Raw genomic sequence first — 26,480 nt, 5'->3', positions numbered from 1 at the left:
TCTCTGCTCACTGCAACCTCCGCCTCCCGGGTTCAAGCAATTCTCCTGCCTCAGCCTCCTGAGTAGCTGAAACTACCAGCACGTGCCACCACGCCCAGCCAATTTCTGTATTTTTAGTAGAGATGGGGTTTCAGCATGTTGGCTAGCATAATCTCGATGTCTTGACATAGTGATCTACCTGCCTCTGCCTCCCAAAGTGCTGGGATTACTGCACCTGCCCAACATGCAGACTTTATATTAAGAATTTTTTTTTTGCTTGTAATACCTAACAATAATGAAAGAGTACCTGGGTAATAGTACTATATGAACCTAAGAATAGTTTAAAATTAAAGCTACTAAAAATGAAATAGTAGTGACTATTTTAGCTTTGCATTGGAACATTTTTGGTGTGTAATTTTGATAACAATGTGTTGTTGATAATCTCACACTGGAAAGGCCAAATATAATGCATGTGCCATGGGGAGGGACTCAAGATGGCGCACTGAGAACAACCCAGGATTGAAGCTCCCGGTGAATGTGCGGAGAGGGTGAGTCAGGGCCGCATTTCCAGACGGATCTTTGTTGCCCACAGAAGGGGGAAATTCCCACGTATAAAAGAGATGCGGGATGCCAGGCAAAGGTTTTGGCTGGTGCAGCCGGCAGCCGGTGCAGCCAGCGGCCGGTGCTGTAGCGCAGCATCGCTACATAGTGCTCCGCACAAAGCACACTAGTCTGAGTACCCTGTTTAACCGGCAATCTGAGACTTGAGAGGGCTGAACTTGAGACTGAACGGGACTTGGACAGTGAGCCAGGCCAGGAGATTCCAGGGAAACAGCGTTTGGGGTAGTCCAGTGGGACAAACAAAACAGCGATTCTAAATGCTCCGGGTGGAGAGGTTCCCTGCGGGCACAGCTGAACCCAGGATGGTGCAGCTCCATGGGGGAGGGGCGTCCGCCATTACCGAGGCAATCCGCCCCTACTGAGGTACACGTCCATTGCTGACGCAGCCTGCTGTTGCCAAGGCAACCCGCTACAACAGAGAGACTCTACTGCAGGGCATAGCCCGTGGCAGCAGGGCAGAGACTGCAGCAGCAGGGCAGAGCCTGCAGAAACAGGGCGAACCTCACACCAGCAGGGTGGAGCCTCGGCAGGCAAATAGTGACTAGACTGCCTCCTAGCTGGGCAGGACAGCACAACGGACACTCACAAAAAAAGCCCCAACCCCCCCCGACACAGAGCATCTGAGAAAAAAAGCGTTTTTTACATGAGTTCTGCTACAGCAGAATTAAACGTAGCTGCCAAACAGCCCTGAATGAACAACAGAGCTCACAGCTCAGCAATTGAGCTCCTATAAAGTACAGACTGTCTCCTCAAGCAGCTCCCTGACCCCTCTATATCCAAAAGACTGACATTTGGCAGGCATCATTCTGGGACAAAGATAGCAGAAAAAGAAACTGGTAGCATCCCTCACTGTTCCTCAGCTGCTATAGGTGCACCCCAGACAAGCAGGGCCTGGAGTGGACCTCAGCAGTCGTACAGTGGAGGGGCTAGACTGGTAGAAGGAAAACCAAGTAACAGAAATACTTCATCATCAACAATCTGGGCGTCCGCTCAGAGACCCAATCGAAAAGTCAGCAACTACACAGACAACAGGTGGATAAATCCACAAAGATGGGAAGAAACCAGCACAAATAGGAGAAAAACACCCGAAATCAGAACACCTCACCTCCTACAAAGGACCAAAACTCCTCACCAGCAGGGGAACAAAGCTGGACGGAGAATGACTGTGATGAAATGATGGAATTAGACTTCAGAAAGTGGATAATGAGAAACTTTTGTGAGCTAAAAGAACATGTTTCAAATCAATGCAAAGAAACTAAGAACCTTGAAAAAAGATAGAAAAAAGATTAGAGGAAATGATAACAAAAATGGATAACTTAGAGAGGAATATGAATGAATTAAAGGAGCTGAAGAACACAATACGAGAACTTCACGAAGCATGCACAAGTTTCAACAGCCAAATTGACCAAGCAGAAGAAAGAATATCAGAAGTCGAAGATCAACTCAATGAAATAAAACGAGAAACCAAGATCAGAGAAAAAAGCGCAAAAAGGAATGAACAAAGTCTCCAAGAAATGTGGGACTATGTGAAGAAACCTAACCTACGTTTGATAGGTGTACGAGAATGTGACAAAGAGAATGAATCCAAGCTGGAAAATACTCTTCAAAACATTATCCAGGAAAATTTCCCCCACCTAGCAAGACAGGCCAACACTCAAATCCAGGAAATACAGAGAACACCACAAAGATATTCCGCAAAAAGAGCAATAAATCCAAGAGCTGGGTTTTTGAAAAGATCAACAAAATAGACATACCACTAGCCAGATTGATTAAAAAGAAAAGAGAGAACAACCAAATAGATGCAATAAAAAATGATAAAGGGGAAATCACCACAGATTCCACAGAAATTCAAACCATCATCAGAGAATATTACAAACAACTCTATGCACATCAACTAGTAAACCTGGAAGAAATGGATAAATTCCTGGACTCCTGTGTCCTCCCAAGCCTAAACCAGGAGGAAGCTGAAACTATGAATAGACCAACAACAAGGTCAGAAGTCAAGGCAGCAATTAAGAGCCTACCACACAAAAAAGCCCAGGTCCAGACTGGTTCACAGCCGAATTCTACCAGACACACAACGAGGAGCTGGTACCATTCCTTCTGAAACTATTCCAAATAATCCAAAAAGAGGGAATCCTTCCCAAATCATTTTATGAGACCAATGTCATCCTGATACCAAAACCAGGCAGAGACCCAACAAGAAAAGAAAACTTCAGGCCAATATCCATGATGAACATAGATGCAAAAATCTTCAATAAAATATTGGCAAGCCAATTGCAACAGCAAATCAAAAAACTTATTCATCATGATCAAGTAGGATTTATCCCGGGGATGCAAGGCTGGTTCAACATACGCAAGCCTATAAACGTAATTCACCACATAAACAGAACCAAAAACAAAAACCACATGATTATCTCAATTGACGCAGAGAAGGCATTTGACAAAATTCAACAGGCCTTTATGCTAAAAACCCTCAATAAACTCGGTATCCATGAAATGTATCTCAAAGTAATAAAAGCTATTTGCGACAAACCAACAGCCAATATCATACTGAATGGGCAAAAACTGGAAGCATTCCCTTTGAAATCCGGCACTAGACAAGGATGCCCTCTGTCACCACTCCTATTCAATATAGTACTGGAAGTTCTAGCCAGAGCAATCAGGCAAGAAAAAGAAATAAAGGGTATTCAAATAGGAAAGGTGGAAGCCAAATTGTCTCTATTTGCAGACGACATGATAGTATACCTAGAAGACCCCATCGCCTCAGCCCAAAAACTCCTGAAACTGATAAGCAACTTCAGAAAAGTCTCAGGATATAAAATCAGTGTACAAAAATCACAAGCATTCGTCTACACCAATAACAGACTTAAAGAAAGCCAAATCAAGAACGAACTGCCATTCACAATTGCTACAAAAAGAATAAAATACCTTGGAATACAACTCACAAGGACCGTAAGGGACTTCTTCAAGGAAAACTACAAACCACTGCTCAATGAAATAAGAGAGGACACAAACAGATGGAGAAACATTCCATGTTCATGGTTAGGAAGAATTAATATTGTGAAAATGGCTATACTGCCCAAAGTAATTTACAGAATCAACACTATCCCCATCAAATTACCATTGACTTTCTTCACAGAACTGGAAAAAACCACCATGAACTTCATATGGAACCAAAAGAGAGCCCACATAGCCAAGTCAATTCTAAGCAAAAAGAACACAGCGGGGGGCATCACACTACCGGATTTCAAACTATACTACAAGGCTACAGTAATCAAAACAGCATGGTACTGGTACCAAAACAGAGATATAGACCAATGGAACAGAACAGAGGCATCGGAGGCAACACAACATATCTACAACCATACAATCTTTGATAAACCTGACAAAAACAAGCAATGGGGAAAGGATTCCCTGTTCAACAAATGGTGTTGGGAAAACTGGCTAGCCATGTGCAGAAAGCAGAAACTGGACCCCTTCCTGACACCTTACACTAAAATTAACTCCAGATGGATTAAAGACTTAAACATAAGACCTGGCATCATAAAGGACATCTGGCACCATAGAAGGAAATCTAGGCAAAACCATCCAGGACATAGGAGTCGGCAAGGACTTCATGAACAAAACACCAAAAGCATTGGCAGCAAAAGCCAAAATAGACAAATGGGACTTAATGAAACTCCACAGCTTCTGCACGGCAAAAGAAACAGTCACTAGAGTGAATCTGCAACCAACAGAATGGGAAAACATTTTCGCAGTCTACCCATCAGACAAAGGGCTGATATCCAGAATTTACAAAGAACTCAAACAGATTTACAGGAAAAAAACAAACAAACTCATTCAAAATTGGGCAAAGGATATGAACAGACACTTTACGAAAGAAGACATATATGAGGCCAACAATCATATGAAAAAATGCTCATCATCACTGGTCATCAGAGAGATGCAAATCAAAACCACATTGAGATACCATCTCACGCCAGTTAGAATGGCGATCATTAAAAAATCTGGAGACAACAGACGCTGGAGAGGATGTGGAGAAAAAGGAACACTTTTACACTGTTGGTGGGAGTGCAAATTAGTTCAACCATTGTGGAAGACAGTGTGGCGATTCCTCAAGGCCTTAGAAATAGAAATTCCATTTGACCCAGCAATCCCATTACTGGGTATATATCCAAAGGATTATAAATCATTCTACTATAAGGACACACGCACACGAATGTTCATTGCAGCACTGTTTACAATAGCAAGACCTGTAATCAACCCAAATGCCCATTGATGATAGACTGGATTGGGAAAATGCGGCACATATACACCATGGAATATTATGCAGCAATCAGAAATGATGAGTTCGTGTCGTTTGTAGGGACATGGATGAATCTGGAGAACATCATTTTCAGCAAACTGACACAAGAACAGAAAATGAAATACCGCATATTCTCACTCATAGGCGGGTGATGAAAAATGAGAACACATGGACACAGGGAGGGAAGTACTAAACCCTGGGGTCTATTGGGGGGAAAACGGGAGAGCCAGCGGGGTGGGGGGAGGTGGGGAGGGATAGCCTGGGGAGAAATGCCAAATGTGGGTGAAGGGGAGAAAGGAAGCAAAACACACTATGTGTGTACCTATGCAACTGTCTTGCATGTTCTGCACATGTACCCCAAAACCTAAAATGCAATAAAAAATTAAAATAAGTAATAATGCATGTGCCATAATATATAAGTATGCTTAAAGTTCTTGTATCTGTTACCAAGATTTTTGTTTATAATCTTTGAAATACCGTCATAGTCAAATTGTATTGGAAGAGAACAGCCAAAGAAACATTTTCATTTTGATCTGTTTACTGAATTTAAGAATTGTTTTTTGTTGACCCAAGTTTTCAAAGAAATTACATTTCGTACTGTAGTCAGTGCTTGCTGTATGTTTTTAAACCACACTGACACACCACACTAACACAAGGTCATCTTATTTTTCTATACAAAGGGAATTCTGCTTTGTATAATTCCTGACGAATTAATGCAGCCACTTATTTGAGACAATGTGAAAGAAACAATCACTTTACAGTGACACAAAAATAATTTCAATTAGATTCACAGTGTTCAGTTTGCAGGCTCTATCATGACATTTAGATGCTAGAGTGAAACTTTGTGATCCATTAACAATTAGACATTGACACCCTTTTCTTTTGTCTCTCTTCATGCAAATGAAGTGTCATGAGTATAAATGCTGTCTGTACCTCAAGGAAATGATAGAGGCAACTTTCTGCCCTCATTGTATGTCAAATTACTAGACCATTAGATTAACAAAAGAAATACTTATGACCTGCTGATCAGATTTTTGGCATCCCCTCAGCCATCTAAATTCTATAGTGACATTTAGTGCCTCTTAATTTACATGACAAAGCAGATGTTGTATGAAAGCAAGGTAGTTATTGAGCCTTGGAGGTTGCTAATAGCTTTGCAATTATGCCTTGCACTTTGATGGTGGCGGAGTATAGCTGGCATCGTTGGTTCCTTCCAATTCTAATATCTGAATAATTTTAAGTTATGAGAAAGAGTTGAGCTGCTCTCAGTGGCTACTGTGGTCAAATGTCAGGATTCCCGCTAACTATGTACACGTGTAGCTATGCACAAAATGAAAAACACTTGGTCCATGCAAATTAATTTTCAAAAATAAGCATAGTGAACATCTGTGTCTTTGTACATACCCTCTGCTCTAATCTGAAATGCCCTTTGGACCCTCTCTCAGGGCATGGGTCAAAGGTCACTTCCACTGTAAGATCATTTTCAGCTGCTCCAGAAGGATTAGGAACTTTGTTCATGATTCACATTTCTCTAGGGTTCTCCAGCCTTTGAGTTTCATGTAAATAATAATACCTCAAATAAGTTGTTCATGCCCGCATCTGTCTGACACATGACTATGGGTTTCTTTAAAGATCCTTTCCCCAAGAATTTCTGCTAAGTTTCAAGGGTTCCCTTACGTGTATGTGTTATAGGTGGTTAGACAGGTATGAGCGGGGCAGGAGAGGGCTCTTCCCCCACCCACCAGTAATGTCAGGTGATGGTTCAACAATTATCACATTGCCTCTCTAAAAATGATAATTCGGCAACCGTGGCAGGGAGAGACAATTTCCTGATGGTCCACAGCTGTTACATTAGAGTGTTAATTGAATGCAGGCACCAGGAAGAAGCAAAAAGAGCTTCCAATAAAATCTCAGGTATTGGGTGAGTGAGCCCAGGCATGCACATTAAGAGACAAAATGGTGGAGTATGACCTTCTGGGGTCATTCCACCAGAGAAAGGAAGAGAGCCTGAGATGGGCACGCGTACAACTTCTAAACACACCACATGTGCTCACCTCCCAAGTTTAAGGAGGACACTGTGCATGCAGGCAGCCCACACTAAAGGAAGAAGCATGGGAAACGGGTGCAAGACACCAGAAGTGGGTCAGCCTATAAAGTCCTAAGACCAAAGTTAAATGCCACACTTGACCTTGGGGCTCACTTGGGTCTCTTCCAAGTGTACTTTCCTTTCTTTTTTGCTCTAAAGCTTTTAAAAATACTTCCACTCCTTGGTCTTTTTTTCTGTCTTATTTCCCTCAGTTGAATTCTTTCTTCTGAGGAGGCAAGAATTGAGGTTGCTGTAGACCCATATGATTCTCTGCCAGTAACTCAGATACCTTCCACCAGTAACATATTTATGAACAAATCAGCTTCCGCGGAGTGCAAAAGCACCTTTATCAGGCTGCCTCCTTCTTTTTCTTGCTCTTATTTGTCTCTAGTATTACCCTCTATTGATGAGGGATCCCATGGAATAATGCCTATACCCTCAAGGACTTTGTAACTGCCCAACAGGTTTAACTTACCTGCTGCCTAGACAGAGCTGATTTATCAAGACAAGGGAATTGCAATGGAAAAAGAGTAATTCATGCAGAGCTGGCTGTGTGGGAGACGGAGTTTTATTATTCTCAAATTGGTCTCCTGGAGCATTTGGGGATCAGTGTTTTAAAAAGATATTTTGGTGGCTAGGGGCTAGGGAATTGGAAAGTGCTGATAGGTCAGTTTGGAGATGGAATCACAGGGGTTTGAAGTGAGGTTTTCTTGCTGTCTTCTGTTCCTGAGTGGGAAGGTAAAATCCAGTGCATGATCTGCAAATACATCAAGCACAGACCTTAGCTTTTACAAGAGTGATGTTATCCCCCCGAGCAATTTGGGAAGTTCAGACTCTTACCCCTAAATTTCTAATCTTGTAGCTAATTTGTTAGTTCTACAAAGGTAGACTTGTCACCAGACAAGAAGGGGTCTTTTCAGAAACCGGCTATTATCAATTTTGTTTCAGAGTGAAACCATAAACTGCATTTCTTCCCAAGGTTAGTTCGGCCTCTACCGAGGAATGAAAAAGGACAGCTTAAAAATTAGAAGCAATGTGGAATCATTTAGGTCTGATCTTTTTCACTGTCATAATTTCCTCAGTTTAAAATTTTTGCAAAGGTGGTTTCAACTTAAGAGTTTAGGACTTAATTGAGGCTGGATCAAGAGACCAAAACAAGTGACAGACATCATGCTGTTCCCAATATCACTGCACCCTTAGAGAGCTGACTATACTCCTGGATCCTTCTTCTCTCAGGAAGAGTGATTCTAAGAGGCTCCTCAGCACATGAATAAACTGGGTTTATTCAACCTGTTTGGGAGATATATTTATTCTTGTCTGATCATGCACAGACTCAAATTGAGTCTCCCATAATTTTATTTTCAAATGATAAGCTGCATCTTTAAGATGCTTTGATGTAAGACCTGGCAGGTGTAAGATCCACTGAAAGAGAGAAAATCATTTTCTGCAATTAGATCACCCAGTGATTGCTATCCTCAGTTATCTTCGTTGTTTCTCTTAGTTTGTGTACACTGATTCCCCCATCCACACCTCATTCCACTATTTGTACTAACTTGGTTCATGGCAACTCCCAGAAATCTTCCCATACAAACCTTGATTATTGTCTTCTGTGACACTGACTCAAGGATGAGATAGGAACCTTGAATGCCTTTTTCTTAATTTTCCTATCCAGCTTCTATCTTATTTGATACAGCTAGTATAGCCCTTCTCCCACTCTATTGTAATAATTCATTATTGTAAAGTCTGTCCCAAGTTCAAATAATTTTAGTAATGGGTATAGCCAGGTCCTCTTTTCATGAACAGTTTCCCCAGGCCTATATCCAGATTCTCCGCTTTCTGTACTAGGATGGTAGGCACAGACAGGCTGCCAAGCATTGTCAGAAATGGCTGGTAAATATGATGATGAAAAATCTGTTTTGCTTGAGCGATATTAAGGAAATAGAAAAATCTACATAAACCTAATTTTTAGATTTTTCAAGAAATTAGATCTTTTAAAGTAACAGCTTAATTAAGATATAATTTGCATATAACACATTTCACCCTTTTTAAGTATATGTGTTAATATTTTTTAGCATATTTACACATAGGTGCAATCATTAGCACAGTCAATTTTAGAACATTTTCATCACCTCAAAAAAAACCCAAAAAGCCATACACCCTTTAACTATCGCCTTCATCCCATAAATGTTCACAGACCTGAGCAAACACTATCTACTATCTCTATGGATTTGCTTATTCTGAGTATTTCATATAAATAAAGTCATCTAGTATGTGGTCTGTTGTGAATGTCTTCTTTTAATTAACATAATGGTTTCAAAGTTCATCTCTCTGGTAGCATGCATCAGTATCTCATTCTTTTCTATAATTTGTTTATCTGGTCATTCATTGATGGACATTGGACTTTTTCCACTCTTTGGCTATTGAGAATAGTGCTGCAGTGAGCCACGTGTGTACATGTATTTCCTTGAGTACTTGTTTTCAATCTTTTGGGGATATATCTAAGAGTGAAATTGCAGGGTAATAAGGTAATTTTATGTTTATTTATTTATTTACTTAATTTTAAGACAGGGTCTCACTCTATTACCCAGGCTACAGTGAAATGGCATGATCATGGCTCACTGAAGCCTTGACTTCCCAGCCTCAAGTGATCCTTCCACCTCAGCCTCCAAAGTAGCTGGGACTACAGGCATGTGCCACATGTCCAGCTAATTTTTAAATTTTTTGTAGAGATGAGGTCTCATTATGTTGCCTAAGTTGGTCTTGAACTTTTGAACTCAAATGATCCTTCCACCTCAGCCTCCAAAGGTGCTAGGATTACAGGTGTGAGGCACTGTGTCTGGCTTTATGTTTGCCTTTTTAAGAAACCCCAAACTGTTTTCCATAGTGGCTGAACCATTTTCCATTCCTGGCAGCAATGTCTAAGGATTCCAATTTCTCCATGTCCTTATAAACACTTGTTCTTTTCTGTTTTTTCAATGATAGCCATCCTAGTGGTTGTGCATTGTTACTTCATGGCAGTTTTGATTTGCATTTCCCTAGTGTCTAATAATGTTGAATATCTTTTCATGTGCTTTGTGCCATTTATATACCTTGAAATATCTAAGTGATTTGCTCATTTCAGATTGGGTTATATGTCTCTTTGTTGTTGAGTTGTAAGAGTTCTTTATATAGTCTGGATAGTAGGCCATTATCACATAAATGATTTGTAAATATTTTCTTCCCTTCTGTAGGTCATCATAACCTTCTTAATAACATTCCTTCATGCAGAAAAGATTATTAAAATTTTAATAAAGTCTAACTTATCCATTTTTTTCTTTTATTGTTCATGCTTTGAGTGTTGTATCTAAGAATCCACTGCCAGATCCTAGGTCACCAAGATTTACCATTATGTTTTCTTCTAAGAGTTCTATGGTTTTGGCTCTTATTTTTAGGCTGATAATCCATTTTGAATTAATTTTTGAATATGGTATGAAGTAGGAGTCTAACTTTATTCTTTGCATGTGGATATCCAGTTGTCCCAGCACAATCTGTTTAATAGACTATTTTTCCTCATTAAATGGTCTTGGCTCCCTTGTTGAAAATCAATTGACTATAGACACATGGGTGCATTTCTGGACTCTCAATTCCATTCCAGTGATCTATTATGTCTCTCCTCATGCCAGTATGACACTGCCTTGATTACTGTTGTTTTATAGTAAATTTTAAAATCAGGAATTGTGAGTCCTCCAACTTTTGTTCTTTTTCAAGATAGTTTTGGCTATTCTGAGTTTCTTGTAATTCCATATGAATTTTAGAATCATCATGTGAATTTCTACAAATAAGCCAGCTGGAGTTCTGATAGAGATTATGTTGCATGTGTAGATTAATTTGGGGAGTAACAATATTAGATCTTCAAATACATAAAAAAGATATTTTTCCACTTATGTAATCTTCTTTAGTTTCTTTCAACTAAAGATTTATAGATTTCATAGTACAACTTTTGAACTTATTTTGTTAAATTTATTCGTATTTTATTCTTTTTGGTATTTTTTAAATTGAATTATTTTATTCCTTTTGTTTCAGATTGCTCATTGCAAATGTATAGAAACACAATTGACTTTTGTGTATTTATACTATATCTTTCAGCATTGCCAATTATATTAATTATTTAAACAATCTTTTTAAACGTATGCCTCAGTATTTTCTATAAACAAGATCATGTTGTCTACAAATATAGTGTTACTTCTTCCTTTCCAATATGGATGCCTTCATTTCTTTTTCTTGTTTCATTGCTCTGGCTAGAACCTCCAGTACCCTGTTATGAACAAATGGCAAGAATGGAATCCTTATCTTGCTCTTCATCTCAGGGACAACACATCTAGTCTATCACCATTAAGTATGATATTAGACAAGAGTTTTTCATAGATGTCCATTACCATTTTAAGAAAGTTCCTTTCTATTCCTACTAAGAAATTGTATCTTTTAAATCAAAACATACACAGTTAAATTCAGGCATTAAAAATTATTATTTTTCTGTTACTAAAGGGTTTCATTTTTCTGGCTAATATTTCAGAGTTTAGGAACCTCCTGGTCTTTAAAAAGCAATTTTCATTAAACATTAGCCTGTAGCTAAACTCTGACCAAATTTATTTTTGTCTCTAAGTCTCTCAATCTCCCTCTCCCCATGTTACCTACTGGTTTTATTACATACAAAATGTACTCAAATGTGAAGTGTTGTAATTAGGTACTGCAGCGAGTGGGGATTTAAAATACTAAGTAATGTTCTTTATTATGCTCAAACTATAGAATAGATTAGAATGAAACCAATACTCTTGCTATAATCTGTCCCTAAAATAGAAGCACACAGAAGCTAATCTTTACTCCTGGGTCTTTTCTCTGTTACCTTTACCTTCACTGTGTCATGTATCTTGTGTCCAAGGTCTCTGGTGCCACGCCTTTGGCAATGCCTTGGTCTTGTTTCTGACTCAACCCTCTTGAGACAAGCAGCTTCTCTATCTAACCTGATGCAGCAGTAATGCAAAGGAAGACTTTCTAAATACTATACCTATGGAAATGACCAGAATTACTGATCAATAACTAATAATTTAAGATTTCTGTTATAGAAATTAAATCATGGGAAATATTTCAAAACTAGGTAGACTGAGTGCAGTCTAAGGGTTGCTTAGCATTGTTTCAATACATGGAGAAGCATAACCCTGATGGATCAGCAAGGGAAAAGCCACAGGACTTTGAAGCATGAATTCTCTGCCTAAGGGACTCAATTCAAAAAGATAACCAGTCCTTTTTTTTTGCCATAATTGTTAAGTGGACACATGGATGTTTTGAATACCAAGGAATACTCAATAATATATTATGCTTCATCTATCAGGAATGCTTTTAGTTGCAAATAACAGAAAATATGAGTAAGAGTGGATTAAACAAGTAAGGATTTATTTTTCTCATTTAAGTCTAAATGTGGTTTTCAAAGTGTGATCCACAGATCCCTGTGGATCCTCAAGATCCTTTGAACAATAGTTATAGGATTTTGTTTGCCCTTTTTTCCTGTTGACATTTGTATAGATGATGCTAAAGCAACAGAGGCTAAAACTGCTGGCCTCTTAGCAGGAATCAAAGAGGTGACACCAAACTGTGCTGGCAGTAATCATTGTATTCTTCACTGCCATGCCTTTGTGAAAAAAAGAAACCAGTTCCACTTTAAAACATTCTTGAAGAAACAGTAAAATATAAAATGCTTCTGCTGCACACTTGAGTTTGACGGTTGTCTCAAGGAAAGAACTTGCAGAATTGAGTAACAAGCTGAACTGTCTACTTTCCTCACGAAACATCATTTTTACTGTGTGATACAGATTTGGGTCTTTGGCAGATAGTTTCTTGAAAATGAACAAAATAAAGCTGTAATTTTTAAGGAAAACTATTTAAAGTATTTGTTGCCAATAACAGCATTGAAGCTTTCAATTAAAAATTAGAGTTCTGGAAAACTTACATCTGGCACCATGAGCTTGTCAGCTTCCCAACATAAAGACTTGGTGAAATGAGTGGTGGTATTAACAAATGTGATTTTTATGATAGTTCATTATAAAATGGGTCATTAATTAGAAGTCCTGCATAACTAAGTGCACCAGTATTTTCCAAACAATAAATGAATACCTCATGGCAATAACTAATAAGTGGGAAGAAGACCCATTGAAAATGAAAGATTGACAAATAGCCTTTAATATAAGACAGTATGGAAAGCTCATTGATATGACTTCAGATTCCATACTGCAACTGATCTTTTTAAAATTAATAAATAAAATTTTCAAAAATCTCCCCCTTTTTATGTATAATATGGTAAACACTAATAGATATGTTCCATATTAGAGAAAGGTTTGGGGAATCCTGGAGGGATAATGAGGGGAGAAATACCAGATATAGGTGATGGGGGGATGAAGGCAGCAAACCACCCTGCCACATATGTACCTATGCAACAATCCTGCATGATCTGCACATGTACCCCAGAACCTAAAGTAGAATAAAACAAAACTCTTTACTTTGAAATAATTTTAGATTTACAGAAGAGTTGCAGAGATAAAAGCTTCTATATACTCTCTATTCAGCTTCCTCTAATGTTAACATTTAATATAAATATTACACATTTATCAAGGCTGAAAAATTAATATTCCTAGATAGTGAGTGTGATTATAAAGAGTTCTGAGACCAAGAAATTTGAGATCTGCTGTTCTACAGGTAAGCAGTTGCTAATATTGGTTCAGCTGCTCAACAGCACCATCGAAGACCCAGAAATAATATCTTTTGTTTCCTTTCTATTGTCTTTTTGTCTCATGATTGTCATCTCATGGTTGTAAGATGGCTCAGAGGTCCACTTTTCTCTTGTTAGTCTAAGGCTGGAAGAAGAGGGAAGAGAGTGTCAGCAAGCTCTCCTTTTATGCCCTGTTCCTTTACCAGGAAGCAAAATGTTTTCAAGCAAGAGTCCACCACACTCCCTTTAATATCTTTTTGATCAGAACTCACCAAACTATAGCTTGACCTAGAGGCCCAACCCTAGATAAATTGGTAGGGGAAGAAAATGGTAGTAAAATGACTAGAACAATTAGTTAACCACCTGGAGGGCTGGGTTAGGTGTCTGTCTACCCTGAGATTAAGGGGTATCTACTTATTTCTTGAAAAAAGTCAGGTTCTAGTAGTAAGGAAGTAGAGTAGAGAGAATTGTTTTTAGGTGGTGAATTGGTATTTTACCTGTCAGGTTGGAATTTCTATAAGAGACTATAGGAATTGAAAAGTGAATGGGCTATTGAATACATCCTGATTTTACAGGTGAGGAGGGAGTGGTGGCATTATTTGGGACTATATGTAGCCACTTTAAACACCTGGCACACAAATACTAGCACTAGACCTTGAATTGCTATTTATCAGCTCTCCCTCCACACATTTCATAATAATGTATAAAAAGATGGCAAATAAGAGAGTAACTCTCAGTTTCAATTTATTCCCTTGACAGTAATTCCAGGAAATCTCAAAATGTGAATCAAAATGATTTTCATTTGAAGGACTTGCCAGTATGTAGGGTAGAAGGTGAGGTTGAAGAGGAAATTTAGGACTAGGACTTGGATGTTTCTCTATTTGCATAACACATGGAGCGAGCACAAAAAGAGCAGCACATCATAAAGTTGAATGACTCAAAGCCATTCTCAGTATAATCTAGGAGGAAATCTGTGCCAGAGAATCATAATGAAAGAACTGTTAGAGAATAGGATTGTCATTAAACCCCACTGCCAATATGCTTGTAGTCATAACAGTAAGAAATCTGGAAATATTCCAATACATATAGATTAATATGCTTTTAACCTGCACACTAAGAGTATACAGAACCTTAAATATAAAGTACTTTGCACTGTTTGGTAAGAAGCCAGTATTTTATTATCCTAAATTTATAAAAGAATATTATTGGGTTGGTGCAAAAACAATTGCGGTTTTTGCCATTTGGCAAAACCAGACAGGAATAGTAGCAATCATTTGGCAAATCCGCAATTACTTTTGCACAAACCTAATATCATGTATCTGACTCAAGAGCATAACAAGGGGTCCAAAGTGGCTCCCGCCGGAGCTCATGGCGCTCGCGAAGGCGAGGTCATCAGTTCAAGGCTAACCTGAGCAACCTGATTAGCTGAAACTGATTGGCAAAAAAAAAAAAAAAAAAGAGCATAACAAAGTATGTATGTATACAAGGAAGTAACTCAAGGGAAATTCACTTTATCTTGATCTATGTCATTTCCTACTGAAGTAACCTGGGCATTGGATTTCGTTTATCTACATCTCAATGCAAGCAGCTGTTCTATAACTACTATTCCTTGGAATCTTCTTACAAAGTAGGAGGAGTATAAGGTTCTTCTTCTTCTAGCTTAATATATGTAAAAGTATGAAATCCAGATGTAAATTTTGTGATTGCTACATATTATAGACAAGGACAATCCTTTCAACTTGGTCATTACATAACAGAAAGCATTCATAGCAGCACTTCCCATTCCACTCAGAGATAGAATGGGTATACCTGCCTTTGGGATTTCAGTATTTGAATAGGAACTGATTATTTAACCTACCATCCCAGGTACATTCCACAATTGGAATGAGTGTGTTTTCTGGAATCTTATTGGGAATAACTTCTATGTATAGGTTACTCTATTCCCTCTAATTAACAGGGAAGCCCACAGTAGTAACAGACCACTTGCAAAATAACTTGCAAAATACTCTATTACCTTGTATGGTGATAATCCCCTGCTTTCTTTATGTATCCCTCCCAAGATCACAAGTTATTTTTATCCCTAGGCCACAAGAGCTACTGATTCCTCTTCTGGAATTCTATGCTAACAACGGATTTATTTACACTGACTGGTTACTACAAAAATGGGAGAAACTTAAGCAAACAGGCTTGGTTTATCATATTATACAATAACTAAAACACTGCTCCCCTTTAAAAATTTTCCTCATTATGCAAGATTCTGTCAGTATTTCTTTTGGTGCCGTTCCACAGGGCTATCCATCTAAGATCATAGTAGGGCTGTATTTCTGGGTGCAAAAGAGGACTCCAACCCCGGGGTCAGAATGTTCCTAAGGCAACAGCGAAGAGTTAGGGAAGTGCCTATACTTCTATGTTTAGGGGGATGACTGCACTTAATGGTGGAATTTTACAGAATTTTAAATGGGATTTTTTTATCACAATTTCTGCTAAACTCCTAAAGCTAAGAGAGTAAGTGTGAAGTACCCACCCCTCATTCTAAAATAAGCAACACGTAGCTGTAAGACACCCACTCTAAGGCTTTCTACCAATATTTAAACTGGTTCTGCTGACCACACTCCCATATGCTTCCCAGTCAAGCAATATGAAAAGAGAAGTGTGCTGAATTAAATGAATTCATAAGAATAAGTGAGTGGTGGAGAGAGTGGGATGTTTCCTACAGTCTTGCTATTTCCTTTAGTTTAGAGAGGGAAGAAATGAAAAGAAAGAAGCATGTAGATCCTAAGAACAAAGAAAACAAGGCTCTTTCACCCTGATGTTTTGCAGTGTAGATGGTGAGATCTCACGACCCCACAGAGGAAATGGCTATGATATGTGTTGTCTCAGATGGGACCAAAAGAAACCCTAATAAATTATCCCCATGTCCCAAAGTGCCATTGAACAATAGAAGGATTACCATGGCCTAAGTAGGCATTGAATAGTAGCTCTCTGCTGGACCCCATGGGAGACCAGACAGGAATAGAAGCAACTACCACGGGCAAACTGTGAACTGAAAGGCAGGAACTAGATAGCTCCACCTTTTCCCCCCATTGCCTTAGCATTGTATAAGACTTACTTGAAGGTGTGTCAATCTCTCTGTCTTTCTAAGAAGTGCTCATTATTGGATAGCCTTAGCCTTTTAAAAAACTTAACAAAAGTTGTATTCAGGGGTAATGGAGGTGGAAAAAATTTGGCAGGCATGTCAGGCACATTTGGAGCATTTTCAGGAGAATTGGTGGGATTAGAAAGCAAGGGATCCATGTGTATTGCACTAGCAGCTAATGTTTCTTCTAGAAAAGAATTCATCAAGATGAGTGAATTCCACTCTGGAAAAAGACCAGTGTTTAAGGACAGAAGTGAAATAGACTCTAAGTATAATATTATGTATATCAGATTGTATTCTAGGCCAGGCTCAACAAACAGTCTGAATCCTTTAGCAAGGAGGCTGCAGCAAAAAGAGTAAATATAACTGAGACATTCAAAGCCAAAGAATCTGCAGCATTGGCACCAACAGTTTTGGCACTAATGATCCAGTATCTGTGGTGCCGGATGTGTTTAGCTTCCTAAGTAGGTACTAAATGATAGCTCTCTGCTAGACCCCATGGGCCCACACACAGGGATAGTAACAAGTCCTGTTGATCATAACAAATTACCAAAATCTTGGTGGCTCTTGGCATTCCTTGGTTTATGGCAGCATAACTCCAATCTCTACTTCTGTCTTCACATGGCCTTCTCCTCTGACACTGTGTATTCTTTTTGTTCTCTTATAAAGATACTTTCATCGACCCTAATCTTAGCATGATCTCTTAATACATCTTTAAAGGCCCTATTTCAAGTAACATTTCATTTTGAGGTTCCAGGTGGATATGAATTTTGGGGTGATATTATTTAACCCATTAAAATCAGCACTCTCAGTGCAGGCACCTGCAGCATTATCACAGGAAGGAGTCAGCATCTTTAATATTGCCTTGGCCCAGGAAAGGTATTGATGTTCTTGGTAAAGGTATTAGCATCCTGAAGCCATCTGTGCAGAGCAGGAATGGAACATGTTTTAACAGTAGATGGGGACAAGAAATGACTGAGATCTTATATAAAGAAATTGCTGTAAGGGCTGCAAGCTGGGTAAATTAGTCAAAAAGCTCATATTGGCCAGGCTCAGTGGCTCATGCCTGAATCCCAGCACTTTGAGGCAGGCGGATCACTTGAGGCCAGGAGTTCAAGATCAGTCTGACCAATATGGTAAAACACCATCTCTACTAAAAATACAAAAATCAGCCAGGTGTGATGGCACATGCCTGTAGTCCCAGCTACTTGGGAGGCTGAGGCACAAGAATTGCTTGAACCTGAGAGGCAGAGGTTGCACTGAGCCAAGATTGCGCCGCTGTACTCCAGCCTGGGTGACAGAGCAAGACTCCATTAAAAAAAAGCAACAACAAAAAAAACCTCATATTAAGAATCTGCTTAGCTAAATCCCAGTGCATTACAACTAAATTTCGTCATATTAGTCAGGGCAAGCAAAAGTGGAACAAAGATGATAAAATGGCTACTGAGTGGACCATTGCAAGGGAGTTCCAAAGAAGAATGGGCTTAGTAGTGACAGAAAAAGTAAAGAGAGCTTAGCTAAATGTAATAAACTTTATATGAGGTTCTAAAGTTGACTGCAGAATTTCTAAAGATTTTATGGATGGGATTGGTTGTGTATCTAGTTTGGTGGGGTTCTGGCCACCAACATGTGCAGATAAACATTAACTCCATATATTACCCCTGGTTAACAGGAAGACAGAGAAAAGCAATCCCAGAAAGCCAACGAATCAATGAGCATAAATGATGTCAGCTATGACAGTGTCACAGTTGAAGAGCAGGAACACTAAATCTTAAAGGAAGGGAGTTGGCTAAGGGATATTGCTACTACTTCTATGAGGAAAGAGAGACCAATAAAATGATATGCCTGTGTGGTATTACCTTAAGTTGGGTGTAACTGCAGAAAATATTCAGAAATATTGATCAATTTCCATTTCAGAAAAGGAGTCCATGGACAAAGGGAGTCTATGAAAAACCTCATTTTCTAGGTTAATGGTACCTTCAGCTCTACAAGCCTAAAATTTATTAGAAATAATACTAGCAAGGCCGGGCGCGGTGGCTCACACTTGTAATCCCAGCACTTTGGGAGGCCGAGGTGGGTGGATCACGAGGTCAAGAGATCGAGACCATCCTGGTCAACATGGTGAAACCCTGTCTCTACTAAAAATACAGAAACTTAGCTGGGCACAGTGGCACGTGCCTGTAATCCCAGCTACTCCGGAGGCTGAGGCAGGAGAATTGCCTGAACCCAGGAGGCAGAGGTTGCAGTGAGCCGAGATTGCGCCATTGCACTCCAGTCTGGGTAACGAGCGAAACTCCGTCTCAAAAAAAAAAAAAAAGAAATAATACTAGCAAGAATCAGAAACCTACATTGACACTGCTTTACATGAGTGATAAAGTATCTATCCTGTCCAGTCTCTAGTAGCCACTTTGATATTAATATATAGTATACATGTATTGAGATATCACACTGTGGCTCCACATGTATGTATAATCATCATGTGTCGATTGAAAATAATAATTAAAAAAATCAGAAAGCCTCAAAGGGCCCTTTTTTCTCAGGCACTGTTTTAACTGACATTGTTGCAACCCAACAAAACACATGTATACTTTTTATGGTCTGGCCAAAGACCTACAGATATTTCTATCCAAATCAAAAATTGGGACAAATAGTCTGCCAACAGCATTTTAAAAAAATTATTTGTTTGTTTATTGTGGGCATTCCTACAGAGGAATTAGAATTAAACCACCTTTAGCCACACATTTTAATTTTTTAATAGAAAATAAGATAGTATATAATTTGACTGTCCCAGAAATTCTGGGGTGTATTTTTGTCTTATTTGTACAGGTGACATGCTAATAACGATTTCAACTTCATGTCACCTAATGTTTAGAGTCTCTCATCCTCTTGACCTTACACTCCATCTACTCTGCTGATATAAAGCAATGGATAAACCGAAACATCTGCTTTGTTTGCTTGTGGTGAGTTCTGCTACAGAAAGTTGTAGAATAGTGCCAATTGGCTCCACTACAAATTTATGCCATTTAATCTCAATTGGCCCTTCAATACTGCTTGGCAATTCTTCATTCATCCCTGTGATGTTGCCCCCAGCAGCTTTTCAAAATCTTTTTTACTTTCTGCAGGCTCTCACTCTCCAAAGAAGAAAATCATAGGAAGGAAACAAAACCATTTCTAAAAAGTATAATACAATATAAACTTCCCTGAAACAGGATTTGAAACTGGGTACTAAAAGAGCACAACCAAATACCTGAGGAATGGACCTAGATCAATAGAGAGATATAGTCTAGTAAAATATTGGACTTTAAAGGGGAGGAAAAAAATCACTCACAAAGGAGAGGAAATAGGATTATCATTAGAGTGACAGCAAAGCTTTATGCTTATAGAAAAAGAAGTAGCATATTAATATAGCCAAGTAACAAAAATGTGAGCCACAGATTTTATATCTAGCCTGATTTTCAAATAAAAAGCCACAAGACAATTTATCAACAATTTGTTGATTCAAGAACTCAGGGAATATTATTCCCATGAGGCCTTTCTCTTTTTAGAGAATATGCTTCTGACAACTAAAATGTCTGGAGAGACACCCTCAACCTCAAGCCTGATGGCATTGATTACTAAAAGCAGTTATTATAGGAAACAGGTGCAGCCAAATATTTTGTACCTCTAGACAGAAGCACACACAACCACGTGGGAAGGCAAAAGAAGGCAAATCAACTCAAATCTGATCAAGCCTGTAGAACTAACTACCAATTGACAAGAAATGCAAGACAGAGCAAAATGAAGACTGCGGAAAATTAGACGGAAAAAGACAGTTTCTTCAACAAATAAGTTGCAAGAAAAAAAGAATGAAGGGGGATCTCTAGAATAAAAAAGACTTAAGAATAATCAGGGGAAACATAACTAGTGTTCACAAATGAACACTTGGGTGATAAATTTGTATAGAATTGATCACCATAAAAGTCAAGGTTGAGATTACTTGTGAGGAGATGGAGAGAGCTGTGATTAGGATGGCGCTCTGGGGTGGCTGGCACAATTCTGATTTTTAACTTTGGTGGTTGTTTATAAGGATGTTTGCTTCAAAATAATTGCTTAAGCTATCCATTTGTTTTATTTAGCTTTCTGTTATATTTTACAATAAAAATGTTTAAGCTCTGTGTGGTGGCATGCTCCTGCAGTCCCAACTACTTGGGAGGCTGTGGCAGGAGAATCACTTGAGCCCAGGAATTAAGGCTGCAATGTGATATAATCACGCTTATGAATAGCCACTGGATCCCAGCCTGGGCAACATAGTGAGATTCCATTTCTGAAAAAAAAATTTTTAACTCCCCTTCCTTCCCCTCCCTTCCCCTCCCTTCCCTTCTTTTCTTTTCCTTTTCTTCTTTTCTTTTCTTTTCTCTTTTCTTTTTTTTTTCCTTTTCTTTTCTGACAAGTTCTCACTCTGTAGCCCAGGCTGGAGTGCAGTGGTGTGATAATAGCTCACTGCAGCTTCAAACTCCTGGGCTCAAGTGATCCTCCTGCTTCAGCTTCCTAAGTAACTGGGACTACAGGCATGAGCCGTCATGCCTGACTAATTAAAATAATTTTTTTTTTTTTTCTAGAGGTGTGGTCTTGCTTTGTTGTCCAGGCTGGTCTGGTCTTGAATTTCTGGCCTCAAGTGACCCTCCTGCTTTAGCCTCCAAAAGTGTTGGGATTACAGGCATGAACCACCATTTCTGGCCTAAAAAGTTTAAATAAAAAAAAAATTATATGTTGTTTCACATTGGTTAACCTTTCCATTTTGCAGCAATGAGGCATTAACACCTCTGCTTTTGTCCACTGCAAGCCTTATCACTTCCATTATTTATTTTCTCAATGTGGGTTCCTCCCTGGTAATAAAAATTGTGAATAAAAATGACAGTAAATTTTATATTCATAGATCAATGAGTAAAAATGGAAAGTAGCATTTTCAAATAAAATCTCCAATTTCCTTTCACTTTAACTCAGATCAGAAAGGTACTTTTTTTTATATTTATCACTATTTCATCAATTTCATACACAATTAAGTCACCAAAGTCCAAGTGTGTTCACATATACTAAAATAGAAGAAAGACAATGGAGGAGAAGGCAAAATCTACGAGATGCATCAATTGCCCTTAGCTTTGTTACTTCACTATTATCTAGCTTCTGTTACCTATCAGGCTTGTCTGTTACAATAAGTAATAATTTTATATCTATCCTTTTGATAATGGACTGTTTTAGGCATATATACAAGTAGTTATAGTAGTATAATGAACCTCCATGTACTCATCATGCAGCCTCAACAAGTATCCACAGATGACCAATCTTGTTGTATCTGTACACATATCTAATATCCCTTGTCACTGGATTATTTGAATGAGAATGCTGCGCCCTGAGGTGGTGTGGCCTGCCTAAAAGCCGGGTGGGACTGATGGCCAGCAGCTGCTTTGGCCGCTTCCTTTCCCTCAGAACCGCAGGTGCACAGGATAAAAGCCACTTGCCTTGTCATTTTAAAAGCCGCCTGAGATAGGTAGTGGGGAGAGCGAATCCCAGAGAGCCCTGAGCAGCCCCACTGCCGCCAGCTTAGTTACCATCACATCCCGGGAGAAGTGATAGCTGCCACAGCCAGCCGCAGTAACCATCACCGCAACCATGAGCAGCGAGGCCGAGACAGGGCAGCCGCCGGTCCCCCCACACACCCCGCCCCCCGCCGCCCCCCGCCGCCCCGGCTGACACCAAGCTGGGCACTACTGGCAGCGGCGCAGGGAGCGGTGGCCCGGGCAGCCTCACATCGGCAGCGCCTACCAGAGGGGACAAGAAGGTCATCGCAACAAAGGTTTTGGGAATGGTAAAATGGTTCAATGTAAGGAACGGATATGGTTTCATCAAAAGGAATGACATCAAGGAAGATGTATTTGTACACCAGACTGCCATAAAGAAGAACCCCAGGAAGTACCTTCACAGTGTAGGAGATGGAGAGACTGTGGAGTTTGATGTTGTTGAAGGAGAAAAGGGTGCGGAGGCAGCAAACGTTACAGGTCCTGGTGGGGTTCCAGTTCAAGGCAATAAATATGCAGCATACCATAACCATTATAGACGCTATCCACGTAGTAGGGGTCCTCCACGCAATTACCAGCAAAATTACCAGAATAGTGAGAGTGGGGAAAAGAATGAGGGATCAGAGAGTGCTCCCAAAGGCCAGGCACAACACGCCGGCCCTACCGCAGGCGAAGATTCCCACCTTACTACATGCAGGAACCCTGTGGGCATTGACCACAAGATTCCAACCCTCCTGTGCAGGGAGAAGTGATGGAGGGTGCTGACAACCAGGATGCAGGAGAACAAGGTAGACCAGTGAGGCAGAATATGTATCAGGGATATAGACTACGATTCCACAGGGGCCCTCCTCACCAAAGATAGCCTAGAGAGGATGGCAATGAACAGGATAAAGAAAATCAAGGAGATGAGACCCAAGGTCAGCAGCCACCTCAACGTCGGTATCGCCGCAACTTCAATTACCGAAGCAGACACCCAGAAAACCCTAAACCACAAGATAGCAAAGAGACAAAAACAGCTGATCCACCAGCTGAGAATTGGTCTGCTCTCGAGGCTGAGTAGGGCAGGGCTGAGTAAATGCTGGCTTACCATCTCTACCATCATCTGGTTTGTTCATCCAAGAATAAATAAAAAATCCCAGCAATACGAAATGAACAAAAGATTGCAGCTGAAGACCTTAAGTGCTTGCTTTTTGCCCATTGACCAGATAAATAGAACTATCTGCATTATCTCTGCAGCATGGGGTTTTTATTATTTTTATCTAAAGACGTCTCTTTTTTGTAATAACAAACGTGTTTTTTTAAAAAGACTGTTTTTTCTCAATATGCCTTTAGAGGTTTTTAAATTGTTTCATATCTGGTCAAGTTGAGATTTTTAAGAACTTCATTTTTAATTTGTAATAAAAGTTTACAACTTGATTTTTTCAAAAAAGTCGACAAACTGCAAGCACCTGTTAATAAAGGTCTTAAATAATGAAAAAAAAAAAAAGTCGTGTTAGCTGCTGGGCCTTTGTGAGTTCCCCGCCCCGGTGGCTTTCAGTTGCCATGTTGACCCTGCCAGAACCACTTGCATGCCTGGGCCACTTCCAGACCTACTGCCCACACAGGGACCCGTGGCCGGCAGGCAAACACCCTGCCAGACGGGCCTGCCAGAGCCAGGCGCCAGGCTGCCACGCTCCCCGATCCCTTGCAGGCTCCCGTTGTACCTCGCCCCACACCGCAGTTTTCTCCAGCCCACTGAAGCTGCGTGCTTAATTCCGCCCCTGGGGCTGGGCTGTTACCGCCGGCAAGGGGTGAAAGGTCCGGGGGCTGTGCTTGCCTCTGATGCCCCACAGTCTCCCTCAGGTGTTGGTCCCAGAGATTATATCCGAAGGATACAGAAGGAGGTGGAAAACAGAGAGAGAGAGAGCTTGAAGGTAAAAAACTGCACTTTAAATTCTGGCTGGGCCGAGCTGCTTAAGAGGGGCTGGGTTGTGCCCCACTCAGGTTCCCTGTAGCCCTGCCTGGCTGAAGCCTCTTCAGGTGTTCTTAAAGAGACAGGACAGAATGGGGCCGGTTTTAGTCACAATTTTGAGGTCTTCGGCTGTACCCTTTTCCTGGCTGTACCCCTCTTCAGGTGTACCCCTCTTCTGGTGTACCCCTCTCCTGGCTGGCTCGCCAAAATGTAATGTTGGGGTTCGGGGTGCACTTAGCTCCCCTGAGAAGATGTTTCTCCAGGTTCTTGGCCTCCTGCCCTCAAGAATGAGAGAGGGGACCACGGTACAGTGTGCTGGATGCAAAGTGTTTGTAGAAAGTGATTTATTTAAAGAGAGAGGGAAATATGAGAAGGAGAGAGAAAAAAAACAGCTAACTCTCACACTGAGTGAGAGAATTCAGAAAGATGGAATCCAGGAGAGGAAAGCAGCTTTCACACTGAGTGGAAGGGAATAGAGATGGACTTTAGGAGGGGAAGAGAGGCTTCCACAAAGGGACGTGGAAGGGGACTCCAGAGGGAAAATCCAGGAGAGAGAAAGATGGCTTCCACGAAGGGAGTGTTCATGGAAGGGGATTCAAACATGGAGTCCAAAGGGGTGTGGAAGAAGGGGACTTTTAACCTGGGAGGAACCCCTACCTTCTCTAAGACCCCTGGCCAATGAAAGGAGTTCCTTAGAACTTCCGCTGGAGTGATTGACTCTTAGTTTCTTCCTGTGCCTGCAAAATTCAAACATAAACCTTATATCTCCCAGATGGAGAGAGATGGGAGGGGGGCATAGTACTGAGAAGTTCTTGCCCTTAAAGCTATGCCCCGCTGTGGACCCGGAAAGAGAACACATTCCCTCAGTAGGAAAAAAAAATGTCCATGGATTGAAGACGCTTACTGTTAGTTTGCAGTAGTAATGTTATAAAGTCCAACTTCCTACCACCATGAGAAAAGGCTAGAGAATGGGATGACTGAGAGCTTGAAACTACCATCTTAAGGGGAGCATGCTGCTCAGAATAATGAAACACAATTCCTAATTCCCTCCAACTGCTAACTAAGATCACTGGAATAAATTCAACTTACATTTTGGCGTCTTGTTCATCTTCACTGCCTTCACCTTTCACTTTGGCTTCCAATCCTGCTGTTTTCACCTGGCTTTGAAGGTTCCAAAAGTTAAAAGTCCAATAGTCTAAGTCTTTAAGATCTCTGCCTCTATATTGTTGACTGATATGGTTTGGCTGTGTCCCCATTCAAAATTTCATCTTGAATTGTAATCCCCATAATCCCCATGTATCAAGGGAGAGACCAAGTGGAGGTAATTGACTCATGGGGGCAGTTTTCCTTTCCTCATGCTGTTCTTGTGATAATGAGTGAGTCTCACGAGATCTGATGATTTTATAAGGGGCTCTTCTCAATTTGCTCTGCCACTCTTCTCCTTGCCACCTTGTGAAGAAGGTGCCTTGCTTCCACTTCACCTTCTGCCATGATTGTAAGTTTCTTGAGGCCTCCTAGCCATGCTGAACTCTATTATACCTATTTCCTTTATAAATTACCCCATCCTGGGAAGTTCTTTATAGTTTCAGGAGAACGGACTAATACACTGACCTTGCAGATTCTCATTGGCTGGTCATTTATTGTGCTCATTTCAATCAACTCGAATACCTGTTCAATGATTTCTGACTACCTGGAATTTCCTGCCCTTTCCTAGCTGCCCTCATTCCTTTCCACAATGAAATTTCTGGGTGCTTTTCCATGATCCGGATTCCTTGGCTGTACTGTTGTCCACTTTCCTTTCCACTAAGACAGTGGATTTGCTTTCTATTATAGTTGAATCTCGGTACCTAGTGACCGATTTCTTGTTTGGTAACCACTATGTTTTCAGTTTTCTGCCCACCGTAGTTGCCTACTTTCTTTTCCACTCTGACCCAGAATAACTGTTTTGTCAGCCACTATTCTTTAGTTTCCTTTCCGCTCTATGACAAGACTCCATGTGTCTATGATAGCTTGCTTCTATTCTACCCTTGTATTTTCCTCATAATAGGAGGCTCTCTCACACTCTTACTTATTTTTTTCACCAAAATTGCACTTTGGGACAAAA

The 26,480-nt window shown here is 40.2% G+C and overlaps 1 pseudogene; it reads left to right on the top strand.

Moving 5' to 3' along the window:
* The first annotated feature begins 22,519 nt into the window (after positions 1 to 22,519).
* LOC108589764 (Y-box-binding protein 1 pseudogene) lies at positions 22,520 to 23,500 on the top strand (annotated as a pseudogene).
* Positions 23,501 to 26,480: the final 2,980 nt, after the last annotated feature.

Source organism: Callithrix jacchus, chromosome X (assembly GCF_049354715.1).
Source record: "Callithrix jacchus isolate 240 chromosome X, calJac240_pri, whole genome shotgun sequence".
Taxonomy (NCBI): Eukaryota; Metazoa; Chordata; class Mammalia; order Primates; family Cebidae; genus Callithrix; species Callithrix jacchus.
The sequence above is the reverse complement of the archived record's forward strand: the minus strand, read 5'-3'. Positions and strand labels throughout refer to the sequence as shown.